At 44.4% G+C, this 19,763-nt stretch overlaps 1 pseudogene; it reads left to right on the forward strand.

The window, feature by feature from the left end:
• Nucleotides 1-12,336: 12,336 nt before the first annotated feature.
• Nucleotides 12,337-18,232, forward strand: LOC139381961 (piggyBac transposable element-derived protein 4-like; annotated as a pseudogene).
• Nucleotides 18,233-19,763: the final 1,531 nt, after the last annotated feature.

The raw sequence follows: 19,763 nt of genomic DNA on the forward strand, positions 1-19,763 counted from the left end.
CAAGCAAAACTACAACCAGGAGGTCCACACACCTCACAAAGCTGGGTTAATCACCTGGTATTTGACATCATCATAGAGGACTTGCAACCCTTTTCACTAGTAGAGGTGCCTTCATTCCACAAGCTAGTAGTTAGTAGAAGAGGAAACAGTGGTGGGAGAAAGGTCATGTGTCGAAAGACTAATGCAACGAATTGAAGGGAATTTGAGTCCATGAAATATGCTCTCTCCACCAGAGCATAAAGTCAGTCTGCACCACAACAGACATCTGGTCTGTCCATAACAGAAGCTTCTTCGGCATGACATGCCACTGGATCGAGGAGGGCACCTTGTTGAGGAAGTCAGCTGCTTTGGCTTGTGTGAGACAGAGGACGTCATACCTACGATGTGATTGCTGCCAAGTTTGATAAGGCGTTCAGTGAAAATGAAGAGGAACAAGATGAGACGGATGATGGAGTGAGGTTTGATGTGGGTGTGATTCTTGAACATTGTGTGGCACACACCCTCAACCTCCTGGACAAAGCTACATCCCAAAGTCCATCACAAAAATTGTACAGAAGTGCAATGTCAATGCACACAAGTCCACATTAGCTTCAGAGGCAATAGAGGACATTGCAAGCATGAAAGTAACTGTTCCATGTGTGACAAGATAGAGCCATCTCCAAACTCATAGCCCTCACAGATGACCAGCTGGGGCAAATTTGTGAAGACCCGGGTGTGAGCAGCAAACTACATCCTCGTGAAATTGCTTTTCTCAAGGAGTACAGTACAGTTCTACAGCCACTCACATTCTCTATTGATCTTCTTTAGGGAGAGAAGTGTTTTCTTGGCTTTCTTATCCCAACAATCCTAAGCTTGAAGTCTATGCTCTCAGAGAAAATACCTATTGCGACATTCACTGCACATATCATCACTGCGGTCATTGAGGCTGTAGACTGCCGGTTTGCACCCATGAAGCAAAAATGACATCTGCTACCGTGTCAAAGTTTAGACTGTGTTGGCTCAACCCTGGAAAGAGAGAGGAGATGCGGAGCACATTAGTTCAAGAAGCAGCTTCCATGGAGAACATACACTCCGAAGAGGTCGATGAGGGAGCACAGAACGAGTCCGAGGAGTCATTTTTTTTGTGTTCGAAGGTGCAACAACAAGGTGGCACTGCAGAGGATGAGGTGAGGAAGTACCTCCAAGACAAAGACGAGTCTTTGGACTCCTTGAAATCATTCCCCATAGTCCAGAACTGAAGTACAACACTACACTGCCCTCCATTGCCCCAGTTGAGCGTCTTATGTTGGAAACCTGTTTTACCCCTCAGCGAAACAGGATGTCTGATGCTCATGTAGGGTATGTCCTCTTGGTGCGATACAACAGTAATTTCTGCCTTCAATCATCTGAGTAGGCTAGCTTCAGAATAGGCCTACTGTGTGATATGTGGGTTTATTGCACCTAGCTGCACTTTTTGCTTAAACGTAAAAAAAACTACTTGGTGGAGTTAATGTCTGATTACACAGTGCATGTTGTAAAAAATGTTTTATTCTTGATATTTCTATTTCTCATTTTAGTCATTTAGCAGACATTCTTATACAGAGCGACTTACATGAGTGCATACATGTTGATACTTTTTTGTACTGGTGTCCGGTGGGATAAGTGTTTAGCACCATTTACAGTTGAAGTTGGAAGTTTACATACACATAGGTTGGAGTCATTAAAACTCATTTTTCAACCACTCCACAAATTTCTTGTTTAACAAACTATAGTTTTGGCAAGTCGGTTAGGACATCTACTTTGCACATGACACAAGTACTTTTACCAACAATTGTTTACAGACAGATTATTTCACTCATAATTCACTGTATCACAATTCCATTGGGTCAGAAGTTTACATACACTAAGATGACTGCCTTTAAACAGCTTGGAAAATTCCAGAAAAAGATGTCATGGCTTTAGAAGCTTCTGATAGAAAACCATCCCAACCGCGAAGTACGGGGGTGGCAGCATCATGTTCTGCTGCTTTGCTGCAAGATGGACTGGTGCACTTCACAAAATAGATGGCATCATGAGGAGGTAAATGATGTGGATATATTGAAGCAACATCTCAAGACATCAATCAGAAAGTTAAAGCTTTGTCGCAAATGGATCTTCCAAATGGACAATGACCCCAAGCATACTCCCAAAGTTGTGGCAAAATGGTTTAAGGACAACTATGTCAAGGTTTTGGGGTGGCCATCACAAAGCCCTGACCGCAATCCTATAGAAAATTTGTGGGCAGAACTGAAAAGTCGTGTGCGAGCAAGGAGGCCTACAAACCTGACTCAGTTACACCAGCTCTGTCAGGAGGAAAGGGCCAAAATTCACCCAACTTATTTTTTTAATTTTAATTGTATTTATTTCACCTTTATTTAACCAGGTAGACTAGTTGAGAACAAGTTCTCATTTGCAACTGCGACCTGGCCAAGATAAAGCAAAGCAGTGTTACACATGGAGTAAACAATAAACAAATCAATGACACAGTGGAAAAAAGAAAGTCTATATACAGTGTGTGCAAAAGGCATGAGGAGGTAGGCAATAAATAGGCCATAGGAGCGAATAGTTACAATTTAACAGATTAACACTGGAGTGATAAATGAGCAGATGATGATGTGCAAGTAGAGATACTGTTGGCTGGGGTTGGAGTAGCCAGGAGGAAGGCATGGCCAGCCGTTGAGAAATGCTTATTGAAATTGTATTATTTATCAGTGGTGACCGTGTTACCTAGCCTCAGTGCAGTGGGCAGCTGGGAGGAGGTGCTCTTGTTCTCCATGGACATTACAGTGTCCCAAAACTTTTTGGAGTTAGAGCTACAGGATGCAAATTTCTGCTTGAATACGCTAGCCTTTGCTTTCCTGACTGACTGCGTGTATTGGTTCCTGACTTCCCTGAACAGTTGTATATCGTGGGAAGTATTCGATGCTATTGCAGTCCGCCAAAGGATATTGAGGGCATCTAGCTTAGATTGTAGGACTGCCGGGGTGTTAAGCATATCCCAGTTTAGGTCACCTAACAGAACGAACTCTGAAGCTAGATGGGGGGGCGATCAATTCACAAATGGTGTCCAGGGCACAGCTGGGAGCGGAGGGGGATCGATAGCAGGCGGCAACAGTGAGAGACCTATTTCTGGAGAGGTTAATTTTTAAAATTAGAAGTTCAAACTGTTTGGGTATAGACCTGGAAAGTATGACAGAACTTTGCAGGCTATCTCTGCAGTAGATTGCAACTCCTCCCCCTTTGGCAGTTCTATCTTGACGGAAAATGTTGTAGCTGGGTATGGAAATCTCAGAATTGTTGGTGGCCTTCCTAAGCCAGGATTCAGACACGGCAAGGACATCAGGGTTGGCGGAGTGTGCTAAAGCAGTGAGTAAAACAAACTTAGGGAGGAGGCTTCTGATGTTGATATGCATGAAACCGGGGCTTTTTCCATCACAGAAGTCAACAAATGAGGGTGCCTAGGGACATGCAGGGCCTGGGTTTACCTCCACATCACCCGAGGAACAGAGGAGGAGTAGGATGAGGGTACGGCTAAAGGCTATCAAAACTGGTCGCCTAGAGCGTTGTGGACAAAGAGTAAAAGGAGCAGATTTCTGGGCGTGGTAGAATAGATTCAGGGCATAATGTGCAGATGGGTATGGGGTGGGTAAGCCCAGGCACTGAGGAGGTAAGCCCAGGCACTGAGTGATGATAAGAGAGGTTGTGTCTCTGGATAAGCTGGTTATAATGGGTGAGGTCACCGCATGTGTGGGAGGTGGGACAAAGGAGGTATCAGAGGTATAATGAGTGGAACTAGGGGCTCCGCAGTAAACTAAAACAATGGTAACTAACCTAAACAACAGTATACAAGGCATATTGACCTATGAGAGAGACATACAGAGAGGCATAAAGTAATCACAGATGTTGATTTTGGCGAGCTAACTCAGACAACAACGGGTGAGACAACAACAGCTAATCAGCTAAAACAACAACAGGTAAAATGGCGATGACTGGGCAGAGAGGGTCGGTTAACTACACACAGAGCCTGAGTTCGCGGCAGGGGCCGACAGATATTTTTTTAATTTTTTTTTACAAATAAATAAACAGAATGGAGTACCGTTATTAATGGACAGTCCAGCGGGCATCAGCTATGTAGCCAAGTGATCATAGGTTCCAGGGGGCAGCAATAGAAGGAACAGGGGAGCCACGGAGTAGTCGCTACCACGCTTTCACGCGGGCGATGCGGCGTTTAAAGTTAGTAGAAGTGTCTGCTCCAACGGAGGCCGGTTGAAGGCACAGCGGATGGAGTATTCGTCGGTAGACCTGGTGTCGACTAAGGATCCAAGCCCGATGGTAAAAGATGTGTTGTAGTAACTTAGTTTTCTATCCGGGAGATGCGCCTGGCTCATGGCTAACTGGTGCTAGTTTCGGGGCAGGGGCGTTAGCCACTATAGCCACTCGTTAGCAGCGGTGATCCGGTGCCAAGGTCCAGAGTTTACAGCAAGGATCCGGTGGAGTAGTGTGTTCTAGCCGTGTTTGGGTGGAGTCCGGGTGAACAACTGAGTAGGCCGGGAGGTGGGTCTCAGGGATAGCTTCGGTACTGGGTAACTCGGTGGGTGCTAGCTAGCTGTGAAAATCAGGAGAATGGTCCAGGGATTACGGCAGGATTCCGGCGTTGTAGTGGAGATACAGTCCGTTACTGGTAGGTTGGCGAGTATTATCCAAGCTAAAAAAAAGGGCTGGTACCTCTGCGAAGGTAAAGGCCGCTAGCAGTGGCTAAATAGCTTGTAGCTAATTAGCTGGTTAGCTTCTGATGGCTAGGAGGTTCTTGCTATGAGGTTTAAAAATAATAGCGGTTCCGTATCACATTGTGTAAGGCAGGTTACCGGAAGGTATAATTGAACTAAAATGGAGAAGAGATTGAAAATAAAATTGAAATATAAACAAAAAAATAAGAAAAAATACAAAAGTACACGAGAGGACGAACAAAACACGTCTGCACTGCTACGCCATCTTGGATTATTGTGGAAAGCTTGTGGAAGGCTACCCGAAACGTTTGACCCAAGTTAAATATTTTAAAGGCAATGTTACCAAATACTAATTGAGTGTATGTAAACTTCTGACCCACTGGGAATGTGAAATAAATCACTCTCTCTACAATTATTCTGACATTTCACATTCTTAAAATAAAGTGGTGATCCTAACTGACCTAAAACAGGGACATTTTACTAGGATTAAATGTCAGGAATTGTGCAAAACTGAATTTAAATGATATAATCCAAAAGTAACTGAAAGTAATCAGATTACATTACTGAGTTTAGGTAATCCAAAAGTTACGTTACTAATTACAATTTTACAGGGAACTAGTAACAGTAATGGCTTACATTGAAAAAAATTACCTGCCCAACCCTGTACATGCACAACACACACACTACATGATAGATGCTGAACAATTACATACCCATATAACAGACTCTCATTCATATAGACCAGCAGTGTCAAACATACACGGATCCGCGAGGGGTTTGAATTGTCTCAATATACTTTAAAATGACTAAAACCAAATTGGCACTATGTAGAAATTATTCTTGACTGTGTCCAGCTCACTAATAATCCCCGAAATGAAAGGTAGAAAGTCAGGGAAAGACAGCAGAGAGTGGAAAGGGAGTTTGCCAGTTACAGCAGCGCGTCCCCTGAACGATAATGAAGAGGTGGGTGAAACCCCTGATGATGGGGGTGAGATGGTGATGAAGCTACTTCATGAGCTGTAACCGAAAAACAACTGGCATTTGGAAAGTTTGAGGTGAGGGAGCAAGTGTGGTGGAACAATATTTTTTTAATTTTTTTTATTTCACCTTTATTTAACCAGGTAGGCTAGTTGAGAACAAGTTCTCATTTACAACTGCGACCTGGCCAAGATAAAGCATAGCAGTGTGAACAGACAACACAGAGTTACACATTGAGTAAACAATTAACAAGTCAATAACACAGTAGAAAAAAATTAAAAAAGAGAGTCTATATACATTGTGTGCAAAAGGCATGAGGAGGTAGGCGAATAATTAAAATTTTGCAGATTAACACTGGAGTGATAAATGATCAGATGGTCATGTACAGGTAGAGATACTGGTGTGCAAAAGAGCAGAAAAGTTAATAAATATAAACAGTATGGGGATGAGGTAGGTAAATTGGGTGGGCTATTTACCGATAGACTATGTACTTTGTTAGCATTGTTAAGTATCTTGCTAGCTGGATCAAATTATCCGTTAGTTAGCCAGAGAACTGTTGACCAACATTAGCCAATTTAGCTGATCAAATAATTAAGTGTATGGTGTGAAAATTAGCTGGCTAATAAAGTCAGACAGCTAGTTGACGTTACAACAACAGATGAGCTAACGTTAGTAACCTAACCAATTCGCTATAGTATTAACTGGTATACTCCTTGCCGTTCCTCAAGTTATAACGTTTGTTGCTTACTGGAACCTGGCAATCTGTGAAATGTTAACTAGCCAACGAACAAACTATCTATGAACTAATATTTTCCCTCTATAGTATGTGGTTAATTTCAGAATGAGGGAATTAGGTGAAAATGAGGCGTTGCTTGTGGATTCAGGGATGAAGTGGGGCTGGGCTTGGCTTAAACGGGATGCCACTATAGAGGTGAAAGGAACACCACACTTTTTCCTATTTCTCACTTTTTCAATACAGTGGATAAAAAGGGCTATGCCAGGTGTACTCTCTGCGTGAAAGAGATCAATTATGCCAACAACGGGTCTCATGTTCTGCTTCTAGCACATTGTAGAACACATGTCCACAGGCAGAAAGTATGCAATGTAATAACGTGCAGTGTAGCCCAAAGACATTGCTTTTGTCTTGGTGAACTTGACATAGCGTAACACTTGTGAGTGAGGGGGGATTATAAAACATTTTACACAGTGAACATTATTTTTGTTGGTGCACTTCACGATGTCTACTATAGTGGCCACTATAATAGAGCAAAAATATGCCTGTTTCATTTGATTTCTACTATAAGATGGTCCCCCCCCCCCCCCCAATTGCAATATTTAGATGTATGTGGTCACAAGATAAAGTCTATCATGGCTAACTGCAACATTCGTGTATTGTTTTTTCTTCTCTGGACTTGTGTCATTTGCAGTAAAGTCTAGGCAACAAATAACATTGGTTTGCTTTCCTTACATTTTTTAGCAGTGATATCTTCACATTTACCACTTTTTATTTTACACACAGAGACTGATCATGTAGATCATATTCTTTGTTGTTTAATTAGTTAAAACCTGTATTTCAAGAAGGGATCCAGCCTTAGTCACTAGAAATGAGCATTTTAAAGCTGATGTAAAAATGTAAAAAATGTATCCCCCCTAGCAGGGATTTCTTTTGCATGTTTCAGTGCCAAAAAAAAGTGTCACCTTTTTGGACCCTCGCCAGTTTGCATCCCTGGTACTTATGTTCTAAATAGTAGGCTGATTGGGTATGAGAAAATTTAAAAAATCGTATCTGCTCTGTGTATGTACCCTCTAGTGCCAAGGCTGCGAGGGCTGCTGCCCAAGTGGCTGACTGTCCACCAACATGCTGTACTGTACTGTATTGTATACAACACATCCCAAAAGCCCCTAATATTTTGTGGGACTTCAATCATTTCAAACTGGAAATGTCACTACCTGGGTATGAACAATATATTAAATCTGAAAATAGAAATATGTTACGGAAATGTTAAAAATGCATATACTGCTAGAGCCGAGCCAAACCATCCCTGTCTAACTCTGATCACAACATTCTCCAGCTCATTCCCACCTACCGTACAGATCGAGCAGTAAACCCCTTGTGAAATCTGTGAATGTGTGGACTGAGGACAGCATAGAATCACTTCAAGGATGTTTTTTGTGTACAGGATATGTTTTATGAGTTAGACATGCACAAATCAATACAAATTCTTTGTACCCAAAAAAAACAACAAAGGCATATCCAAACATCAAACCGTACATCACAAAGGAGGTAAAGGACTGTATCAACTGCAAGAGACAAGCATTCAAAAATAAGGACCCACAACAACTGAAATGTGTGCAAAAGGAGCTCAGCCAAAAGCTCAGGGAGACAAGGAAACAACACATGGAATCAATGAAAAAATAGTTCTTTACAATGAACTCCAAAAAACTGTTGGGGTCGATGACAACAATCACCAACATGAACTCCAAAAAACTGTTGGAGTCGATGACAACAATCACCAACATGAACCCTGCAAAAATCATTGCACACACCAGATGAGCAGACCAAGGCCAATTAATGAATTGTTTTTTATTTCATTTAAAATTTGATGTACATGACTTCTCTGTTGAGTGTGATAATGTGATTGATTCCATTGTTATTGATGACTGTGCTCATAGAAAGTATATTTTCTGGGTGATTTCAATATTGACTGGCTTTCATCAAGCTGCCCACTCAAGAAAAAACTTCAAACTGTAACCAGTGCCTGCAACCTGGTTCAGGTTATCAGTCAACCTACCAGGGTAATTCTACATCCAGATCTATCAGATGTAGTGATCACAATATAGTAGCCATATCTAGGAAAACCAACGTTCCAGAGGCTGGGTTTAATATAGTGTATAAGAGGTCATACAATAAGTTTTGTAGTGATTCCTATGTTGTTGATGTAAAGAATATTTGTTGGTCCGTGGTGTGTAATGAGGAGCAAATAAACGTTGCTTATCCCAGTTACTAATAAACATGCACCCTAAGGCTAGGCGTCCCACTAGCAGTACAACTTCCAGGGACACTGGAGGGCATGCAATTCAAATAAATAATCGTAAAGATTATGGATACTTAACATTTAGGAACATATATTGGTTAAAAGCTTAAATTCTTGTTAATCTAACTGCACTGTCCGATTTACAATAGGCTTTACAGCGAAAGCATGCCATGTGATTGTTTGAGGACGGCGCCCCACATCAAAATATTTTTTTCCATCAGCACAGGTTTCATAAATTCACAAATAGCGATTAAATATTCACTTTTTGAAAATCTTCATTTGATTTGTCATCCAAAGGGTCCCAGCTACAACATGTAGTGTCATTTTGTTATATAAAATCCATCTTTATATCCCAAAAAGTATATTTAGTTGCCACCATCGATTTGAGGAATCCACTCGTTCAACATGCAGAGAAAGGAATCCAAAAAGCTACTTGCTAAAACAAGTCAAAATACATTTCTATTTCATCCTTGGGTACCCTAAAATGTAATTCAACTATAATATTTCGTACAGAAAGAAGTATGTTCAACAGGAAAACGATATTAGCAGGTGCGTGTCCTCTTCGTCGCGTGCGCACAGACTGATTTCCAAGTCTGTATCCCAGTACTAAAACTCATAATTCTTCCTCGTTTGGGAAGAAACAGGCCTGAAACCTTGAACAAACCTTGGACATCCAGTGGAAGCCATAGGAATTGCATACTGGGAGCTAGATTACATTTTTTCCGTATACGTTCTAATGGAAGAGCAAAAATATGGTTGGTTTTCTTTGGATTTTCTCTTACCATATCTATTGTTTTATTGTCTCCTACATTATTGTAACATTTCTACAAACTTCTGAGTGTTTTCTTTCCAATGGTACCAATTATATGCATATCCTGGCTTCAGGGCCTGAGCAAGTTTAGGCCCTGAAGCCAGGCAGCTACTTTGGGCATGTCAATCAGGCGGAAATTGAGAAAAATAGACCCTAGCCTGAAGAAGATTTATTAAGAAAATGACTGTAAAAACTGTTAAATCCCAGTGGATTGATAAGGAATTTAAAAATTGTATGGTTGGGATGAGGCAAAAGGAATGGCAAATAAGTCTGGCTGCACAAACAATTGGCAAATGCACTGTAAATTGAGAGATCATGTGACTAAACTGAATAAAAAGAAGAAACTATACTATGAAACAAAGATACATGACATGACATAAAGAATGATAGTAAAAAGCTTCGGAGCACCTTCAATGAAATTTGGGGAAAAAAGGCAAACTCAGCTCCATCATTCATTGAATCAGATGGCTCATTCATCACAAAACCGACTGATATTGCCAACTACTTCAAAGATGAGCAAACTTAGGCATGACATGCCAGCAAAAAACACTGACACTACACATCCAAGTATATCTGGCAAAAATATGAAAGACCAACATTTTAATTTTGAATTCCGTAAAGTGAGTGTGGAAGAGGTGAAAAAATGATTGTTGTCTATCAACAATGACAAGCCACCGGGATCTGACAACTTGGATGGAAAATGACAGGATAATAGCGGACAATATTTATTCTAAAAACATGCAGAGGAACTGACTCCGGCCTGGTGCCATATCTTTCAGTGGTCTGTAGACTCCCATCCTCTCCCATCCATTTGGAAAAAGGCCATTATCACTCCAGTCCCCAAAAAGCCTTGTCCAAAGGAAAATAATGACTTTAGACCTGTTTCCCTGACCCCCATCGTAATGAAGTGTTTTGAAAAGACCATGGTGTGGGAGCTCCGTTCAGATGTGAACCCTGTGTTCGATTTTGTGTTTGATTTTGCCTATAAGAAAAATTGTGGGACTCATCATGCAATCAACATCTGGAAAACCCCAAGGCCTAAGCTAGACTGTTAGTTATTGATTTCAGTTCAGCATTTAAGACAATACTGCCACATGTCCTACTCAGCCAGTTAAAGCAGATGCGTGTTAACTCCTATACCATAAGGTGTTACCACTCATTCCTGACTATCCATACTCAACAGGTTAGAGTTAACAGGAGATGGTGTTTGTCCCCAAATCTGTCGGCGACCACGCACCTATGGTTGTCCACAATGCTGAAAATAATGCTCCTGTTATACTATGCGGCCATAGAGTATCTTGAGATACGGCATCACAGTGTAGTTTGACAATTTATCAGTCCAACTGAAATCCCAAATTACCTGCCTGATACAAACTGCCATGAAGGTTATGGGTGTGAGGCTACATCCCTCCCTGCAGACTATTTTTGAACAGACAAGCACAGATTTTTTTTTAGATCAGATAAAACCAGATCCTTCCCATGTCCTTTACTCTGAGTATCACCTCAGATGCTATAGGGTCCCTCCTCCCTTCAGGCAGACACTATAGGGACCCCCCTTCCCTCAGGCAGACACTGTCTCTCCTCGCCTCAGGCAGACGCTATAGGATACCTCCTCCCCTCAGACATACGCTATAGGGTCCCCACATGTAAGCTGAACAGGTGTAAGCCTTCCCATGTCCTTCAAATACCTAAACGACAATAAGTAAAGCTGAGCTGTTAGTACGCGACTAACAGAATAAGGGAATAAGCAAAGTATTACTTATGTGGCTATATGAGAACTGTATGATGATAATGGTAACGTGCAATGTATGTATTATGTTGAGTGTGTAATGTAGTGTCTATTTTGTGTATGTTGATATTTTACATAAGTAAACTATAGTTAATTCTGTTTTTACTATACAGTACATTCTAAATAGTATGTAGTACAATTAGTGCACAGCATGCAGTTTTAGTAAGTAGTAAGCAAGACAGATTTCGGACACGGCCACTCTCCTATTCTTGGGGTAACTTCAAGCTATTCTCGAGTGTCAATCGCAGGACTGTGATTAATCATTTTTATGGTTCTGTTAGGAGAACAACTTGTATTTGCTTGACATTGTATTGAGATAGACTGTACTGTAGGTCACCTTGACAAAGTGTCTGCTAAGTGGCACATACAGTATCATCATTTTATTTGATCAAGCTGAGGGCAGGCTGTCTGCCCAATCATTCTTATGAATTCCCTACCAGAACCAGTTTTACTCTATTCTTATGATGATTTGACTTATTGCTCTATAAGAATGGAGTGAATGAGTCAAATCACATTGACCTGTACATTCTGTCTCCCAAGTCTAACCTCCCCTGTCTCTCTGCTCCACTCTTTTCTCCCCAGGTCTGCAAGCAGGCAAGATTAAGCTGCCCATGCCCGATGGCTGCCCCTCAAGTCTACAAGCGCATGTGCCACTGCTGGGCACCCAGTCTCAAAGAGCGCCCCTCCTCCAGTGAGTTCGTCAACGCCCTGGGGGAGCTGTCCTCGGACAGTGAAGCTTGAGAGGAGGACAACTGACCCCACCCCACCTCCATCTCTGCCCCCCCTCCCAAATGAACACAGAAATGCTGGATTTTTCTGAGTCACACAGATTTCAGGGACGAGGTGCGTGGCAAGGAGTTATTATTTCTAAGGACGTGTGGATAAGAAGAAGATAATACTTTTTTATACCCTTGCGTGTGTGTAGATGGTTTCATGTGAGGAGGAGTGCCAGGAGTTTACATTTGCCTTAATTGCAGCATGGAAGGCATGCCCGCTGACGCTGTCCCTCTTTGCTCATGTGGTTTCACTGTGCCCATGCCTGGCATGGGTCTCTCAGGGTGTGTCCTAGAGACGCTCTCCCTCTACTCTATGACCCTGCAGCACAGGAACCATAGGAACTACAGTGCCTCTCCTTGCCTACCAGGACCTCAATCTACCAACCCTTAAATCCCCCCAACTAATCCAGGAGGAGGATTTAAACTACTTTTGTCCAGCATACATTGTGTATGTGCTGCACTGGACTCACCACCTGAATGCTGTATGTACAGTACCGTGAAAATGTATTTGCCCCCTTTCTAATTTTCTCTACTTTTGCATATATATTTATTTATTAGATTTTTTTTTTACAAATTTGTATTTTTACCACTTTTCTCCCCAATTTCGTGATATCCAATTGGAAGTTAGTCTTCTCCCATCGATGCAACACTGACTCGGGAGAGGTGAAGGTCGAGAGCCATGCGTCCTCCGAAACACGACCCTGCCAAGCGACACTGCTTCTTGACACACTGCTCGCTTAACACGGAAGCCAGCCGTACCAAACATCGTCCAGCTGGAAACCGTGGTCAGCTTGCAGGTGCCTGGCCTGCCACAAGGAGTTGCTAGAGTGCAATGGGACAAGGAAATCCCGGCGGACCAAACCCTCCCCTAATGCAGACAACACTAGGCCAATTGTGCGCCACCTCATGGGTCTCCCATTCACGGCCGGCTGTGACACAGCCTGGGATCGAACCCGGGTCTGTAGTGATTCCTCAAGTGCCTTAGACAGCTGCGCCACTCGGGAGGCCCTACTTTTGCATATTTTTGATACTGAATGTTAACAGATTTTCAACCAAACCAAATATTAGACAATGGGAATCTGAGTGAACAGATAACACAACAATGACATACAGTACTTATTTCATTTATTTCATACAGAAAGTTATGCAACACACAATGCCCCTGTGTGAAAAAAAGTAATTTCCCCCTTACACTCAATAACTGATTCTGCCACCTTTAGCTGCAATGACTCCAAACAAACTGTTCATGTAGTTGTTTATCAGTCTTTCACATCGCTGTGGAGGAATGTTGGCCCTCTCTCCCATGCAGAACTCAGCGACATTTGTGGGTTTTCAAGCATGAACTGCTTGTTTCAATTCCTGCCACAACATCTCAATTGCAATTAGGTCTGGACTTTGACTAAGCCATTCCAAAATGTCAAATTTGTTGCTTTTTAGTCATTTTCATGTAGACTTGATTTTGTATTTTGGATCATTGTCTTCCTGAATGTCCCAGCTGCGCTTCAGCTTCAGCTCACATACGTATGGCCTGTCATTCTTCTGCAGAATTCTCTGATACAGAGCATAATTCATGGTTCCTTCTATTAAGACTAGTCGTCCAGGTCCTGAGGGAGCAAAGCATCCCCAAATGTTTGTTTTTTATGAAGGCTATGTGCTTACACTTAGGCCTGTTTTTGAATCCGCTTCAGCTAATGGCCACAGTAACCATGATGTATACAAGCTGCTACCAATAAAGTTTCATGTGTTTTTAAACAAGGTGTTTCGTCTTTCTAATTTCTGTGTTACATAGAACTCACTCTGATTGGCCCCATACACACTCAAGTTGTGAAACTGATGTGCAACACGTTTTACATGTACACTCTTAGAAGAAAAGGTGCAATCTAGAACTTAAAATGGTTATTTGGGTGTCCCCATAGGAGAACCCTTTGAACCCCAAAAGGGTTCTTCTACCTGAAACCAAAAAGGGTTCTCCGATGGGGACAGCCGAAGAACCCTTCTGGAACTCTTTTCTCTAGTAGTGTATGGTTGTGATACAATAAGTACACTAGTAAATAAGTACACTAGTGTTGTGGACATGCCACACAATGGCTGTGTAGACATTTTGTGCAGACTAACCCTCCACTGTGTCAAAAAAATATCAGTTGTGCCACAACCATTGTGTCAAATGTGTTGTACATGAGTTTACCAACATGAATGTATGTGTACGGGGCCATGTAGACTGGAGAGATCGGAGATACTGAAGAGCCAGCAGTGTAAGGAACTTTGTAGATGTTAAAGAAAGATTGTTTGACAAATGCCCCTCTGAGGCTTTAGGGACGTGTCATTGTAGGCCTGTACTCTGTGGGTCTATAAGAGCTGTGTTGTCTCAGATGTGTGTTTACATGAATGGACGGTCACACAGGACCGAGGCTGGAGGCAACAGGATCTTGGTCTGACACAGAACTTTTCACAGAACTTCACAGCCCCATGATGTTGCTACCTCTTCCTAGAAGGACAGAGCTTGAAAAAACAGGTAATGAGAGCCTAAGCAGTGTATAGTCCAGGCTGTCAATGTACAGTACCAGTCAAAAGTTTGGACACACCTACTCATTCAAGGGTTTTTCTTTATTTTTACTATTTTCTACATTGTAGAATAATAGTGAAGACATCAAAACTATGAAATAACATATATGGAATCATGTTGTAACCAAATGAGTGTTAAACAAATCAAAATATATCTTATATTTGAGATTCTTCAAAGTAGCCACCCTTTGCCTTGATGACAGCTATGAACACTCCTGGTTTTCTGTCAACCAGCTTTATGAGGTTGTCACCTGGAATGCATTTCAATTAACAGGTGTGCCTTGGTAAACATTCATTTGTGGAATTTATTTCCTTATTATGTTTGAGCCAATCATTGTATTGTGACAAGGTAGGGGTGGTATACAGAAGATAGCCCTATTTGGTAAAAGACCAAGTCCATATTATGGCAAGAACATCTCAAATAAACAAAGAGAAATGATAGTCCATCATTACTTTATGACATAAAGGTCAGTCAATCCGGAACATTTCAAGAACTTCTAGTTTCTTCAAATGGAGTCGCAAAACCCATCAAGCGCTATGATGAAACTGGCTCTCATGAGGACCGCAACAGGAAAGGAAGGCCCAGAGTTACCTCTGCTGCAGGGGAAACGTTCATTAGAGTTAACTGCACCTTACATTGCAGCCCAAATAAATGCTTCACATAGTTCAAGTAACAGACACATCTCAACATCAACTGTTCAGAGGAGACCGCGTGAATCAGGCCTTCATGGTCGAATTGCTGCAACAAAAAAAACTACTAAAGGACACCAATAATAAGAGACTTACTTGGCCCAAGAAACACGAACAATGGACATTAGACTGCTGGAAATCTGTCCTTGGTCTGACGAGTCCAAATTTGAGATTTTTGGTTCCAACCGCTGTGTCTTTGTGAGACGCAGAGTAGGTGATCGGATGATCTCCACATGTGTGGTTCCCACCGTGAAGCATGGAGGAGGTGTGATGGTGTGGGGGTGATTTGCTTGTGCCACTGTCTGTGATTTATTTAGAATTCAAGGCACACTTAACCAGCATGGCTAACAAAGCGTTCTGCAGCGATATGCCATTCTATCTGGTTTGCGCTTAATGGGACTATCATTTTTTTTTCAACAGGACAATGATCCAACACACCTCCAGGCTGTGTAAGGGCTATTTGACCAAGAAGGAGAGTGATGGAGTGCTGCATCAGATGACCTGGCCACCACAATGACATGACCTCAACCTAATTGAGATGGTTTGCGATGAGTTAGACTGCAGAGTGAAGGAAAAGCAGCCAACAAGTGCTCAGCATTGTGGGAACTCCTTCAAGACTGTTGTAAAAGCATTCCTCATGAAGCTGGTTGAGAGAATGCCAAGAGTGTGCAAAGCTGTATCGTCTGTATACCACCCCTACCTTGTCACAATACAACTGATTGGCTCAAACGCATTTACAAGGAAAGAAATTCCACAAATTAACTTTCAGAAATGCATTTCCACCTGTTAATTGAAATGCATTCATATGACTACCACATGTAAGCTGGTTGAGAGAATACCAAGAGTGTGCAAACTGCCATCAAAGCAAAGGGTGGCGACTATGAAGAATCTAAAATATATTTTGATTTGTTTAACCTTCCCGTTGTCTCGGCGGGTCAGAGTGACCCCGGGCAGCGTTACGAGTTGATTCCCCGTGTCTGTGTGACTCAGAGCCAGAGAGCCAGAGCGAGACAGAGAGCCAGATCGAGACAGAGGGGACGCGGCGGCAGCCGCCCGAGCCCAAAGGAAGACGTTGCTGTCAAAAAACGGCAAAATCAAATGGTCCTCCGTGGCCTATCGCGGCCCGGACCGGCCCCGCGCCATCCGCCGCCCCGGCCCCGTCGTGACGCCGGGCCCCACGGCCTACGCCGCATCGCAAGCGCTCGACATCGCGTCCACCTTCCGGCTGTTTGTCACACCGGCGATAGAAAGGATAATTGTGGACATGACAAATCTGCAGGGGGTGAGAAAATACGGCGACAGCTGGCGACCCATGGACTCCACCAACCTGCGCGCCTACGTAGGGCTGCTGATCCTAGCCGGCGTCTACAGGTCCCGAGGCGAGGCCGCGGCCAGCCTGTGGGACGCCGAGAGCGGCAGGACTGTGTTCCATGCCGCTCAAGGTGTTTCACAAGTATTCGAGGCTGCTGCGATTCGACGACCGCCAGTCGAGACCCGCGAGACTCGCCACCGACAGACTGGCGGCCATAAGAGAGGTATGGGACCTGTGGGAGGAGCGGCTGCCGGCCCTCTACAACCCGGGGCCCGACGTGACGGCGGACGAACAACTGGTCCCATTCAGAGGTACCGTCTATGTATCTGTGTATGTACGTGTAGCATAGAGAGGTAGCAGTAATAGCATGGCCAGTAGTAGCAATCGGCAGTAGTAGCAATCGGCAGTAGTAGCATCGGCAGTAGCGGCGACGGCGGCTGCGTGTAACATAAACCTAGTGCGCCCCGATGGTGAGCCAGTAACGATGATGCATCTCCTCTCCCCTCTCCCCACCGAAAGGACGCTGTCCTTTCCGACAGTACATTCCCAGCAAGCCGGCCAAATACGCCATCAAGTCGTGGGTGGCCTGCGACGCCAAGTCCAGCTACGCTTGGAAGATGCAAGTCTACACCGGCAAGGCGGCCGGCGGAGGCCCCGAGAAGAACCAGGGCGCGCGCATCGTCCTCGATCTAACCGAGGGACTGCCGGGCGGTCACAACGTCACGTGTGACAATTTATTCACCTCCTACGAACTCGGGCAGCGGCTCCTCGAGAGGAACCTCACCATGGTCGGCACGGTGCGAAAGAACAAGCCCGAGCTTCCTCCCGCGTTGCTCCAGTCAAAGGGCAGACAGGTCTCGTCCTCCAGGTTTGCCTTCACGCCCACCGCCACTCTAGTGTCCTACCTGGCAAAGAGAAATAAGAACATGCTACTTCTGAGCATGCTGCACACGGAGCCCGACGTTAGCGATCGCCGCGACCGGAAGCCGGCCCTCATCCTAGACTACAACTGCAACAAGGGCGGCGTGGACAACCTAGACAAGGTGGTCGGGACCTACAGCTACAGACGGATGACCGCCCACTGGCCCCTGGTCATCTTCCACAACATCCTCGACGTGTCCTCCTACAACGCCTTTGTCATATGGCGAGAGATCAAGCCCGACTGGATGCCTGGGAAGCGGAACAAGAGGAGGGTGTTCCTGGAGCAGCTCGGAAAGGCACTCTTTAGGCCTTGATCCAAAGAATGCAGCGTCTCCCCCGCAGCCAAGCCGCGTCCGCACTTGTCAAAGTCCTACAGAGTGCCACCGCCGAGGCTCGTCCGCAAGCCCGGGAGCAAGCCGCTGGCCCGGCCGACGCCCCAGCCGCCCCGCCGGGGGCGAGTAAGAGAAAGACGTGTCAGCTCTGCCCACCCAAGAAGGACGCCAAGACACACACCGCGTGCTGCAGGTGTAAGAAATACATCTGCAAAGGCTGTTCACACGCATAATGTCACACTTGTGCCCACTGGGCCTTTAGCCAAGACGGGACAGGGTGACCCGGGGGAACACTGTGTGGTAGGCATAATAGGAGGACAACGGGAGGTTTAACACTTTTTTTGGTTACTACATGATTCCATATATGTTATTTCATAGTTTTGATGTCCACCCTATTATTCTACAATGTGGAAAATAGTAAAAATAAAGAAAAACCCTTGAATGAGTAGGTGTGGACCTATTGCGTCAGACAACAACATTGACGAATACGCTGATTCGGTGAGCGAGTTCATTAGAACGTGCGTTGAAGATGTCGTTCCCATAGCAACGATTAAAACATTCCCAAACCAGAAACCGTGGATTGATGGCAGCATTCGCGTGAAACTGAAAGCCCAAACCACTGCTTTTAATCAGGGCAAGGTGACCGGAAACATGACCGAATACAAACAGTGTAACTATTCCCTCCGCAAGGCAATCAAACAAGCTAAGCGTCAGTATAGAGACAAAGTAGAATCTCAATTCAACGGCTCAGACACAAGAGGCATGTGGCAGGGTCTACAGTCAATCACGGATTACAAAAAGAAAACCAGCCCAGTCACGGACCAGGATGTCTTGCTCCCAGGCAGACTAAATAACTTTTTTGCCCGCTTTGAGGACAATACAGTGCCACTGACACGGCCCGCAACTAAAACATGCGGACTCTCCTTCACTGCAGCCGACGTGAGGAAAACATTTAAACGTGTCAACCCTCGCAAGGCTGCAGGCCCAGACGGCATCCCCAGCCGCGCCCTCAGAGCATGCGCAGACCAGCTGGCTGGTGTGTTTACAGACATATTCAATCAATCCCTATCCCAGTCTGTTGTTCCCACATGCTTCAAGAGGGCCACCATTGTTCCTGTTCCCAAGAAAGCTAAGGTAACTGAGCTAAACGACTACCGCCCCGTAGCACTCACTTCCGTCATCATGAAGTGCTTTGAGAGACTAGTCAAGGACCATTTCACCTCCACCCTACCTGACACCCTAGACCCCACTCCAATTTGCTTACCGCCCAAATAGGTCCACAGACGATGCAATCTCAACCACACTGCACACTGCCCTAACCCATCTGGACAAGAGGAATACCTATATGAGAATGCTGTTCATCGACTACAGCTCGGCATTTAACACCATAGTGCCCTCCAAGCTCGTCATCAAGCTCGAGACCCTGGGTCTCGACCCCGCCCTGTGCAACTGGGTACTGGACTTCCTGACGGGCCGCCCCCAGGTGGTGAGGGTAGGCAACAACATTTCCACCCCGCTGATCCTCAACACTGGGGCCCCACAAGGGTGCGTTCTGAGTCCTCTCCTGTACTCCCTGTTCACCCACGACTGCGTGGCCACGCACGCCTCCAACTCAATCATCAAGTTTGCGGACGACACAACAGTGGTAGGCTTGATTACCAACAACGACGAGATGGCCTACAGGGAGGAGGTGAGGGCCCTCGGAGTGTGGTGTCAGGAAAATAACCTCACACTCAACGTCAACAAAACTAAGGAGATGATTGTGGACTTCAGGAAACAGCAGAGGGAACACCCCCCTATCCACATTGATGG

The sequence above is a fragment of the Oncorhynchus clarkii genome, chromosome 23 (assembly GCF_045791955.1).
Source record: "Oncorhynchus clarkii lewisi isolate Uvic-CL-2024 chromosome 23, UVic_Ocla_1.0, whole genome shotgun sequence".
NCBI lineage: Eukaryota > Metazoa > Chordata > Actinopteri > Salmoniformes > Salmonidae > Oncorhynchus > Oncorhynchus clarkii.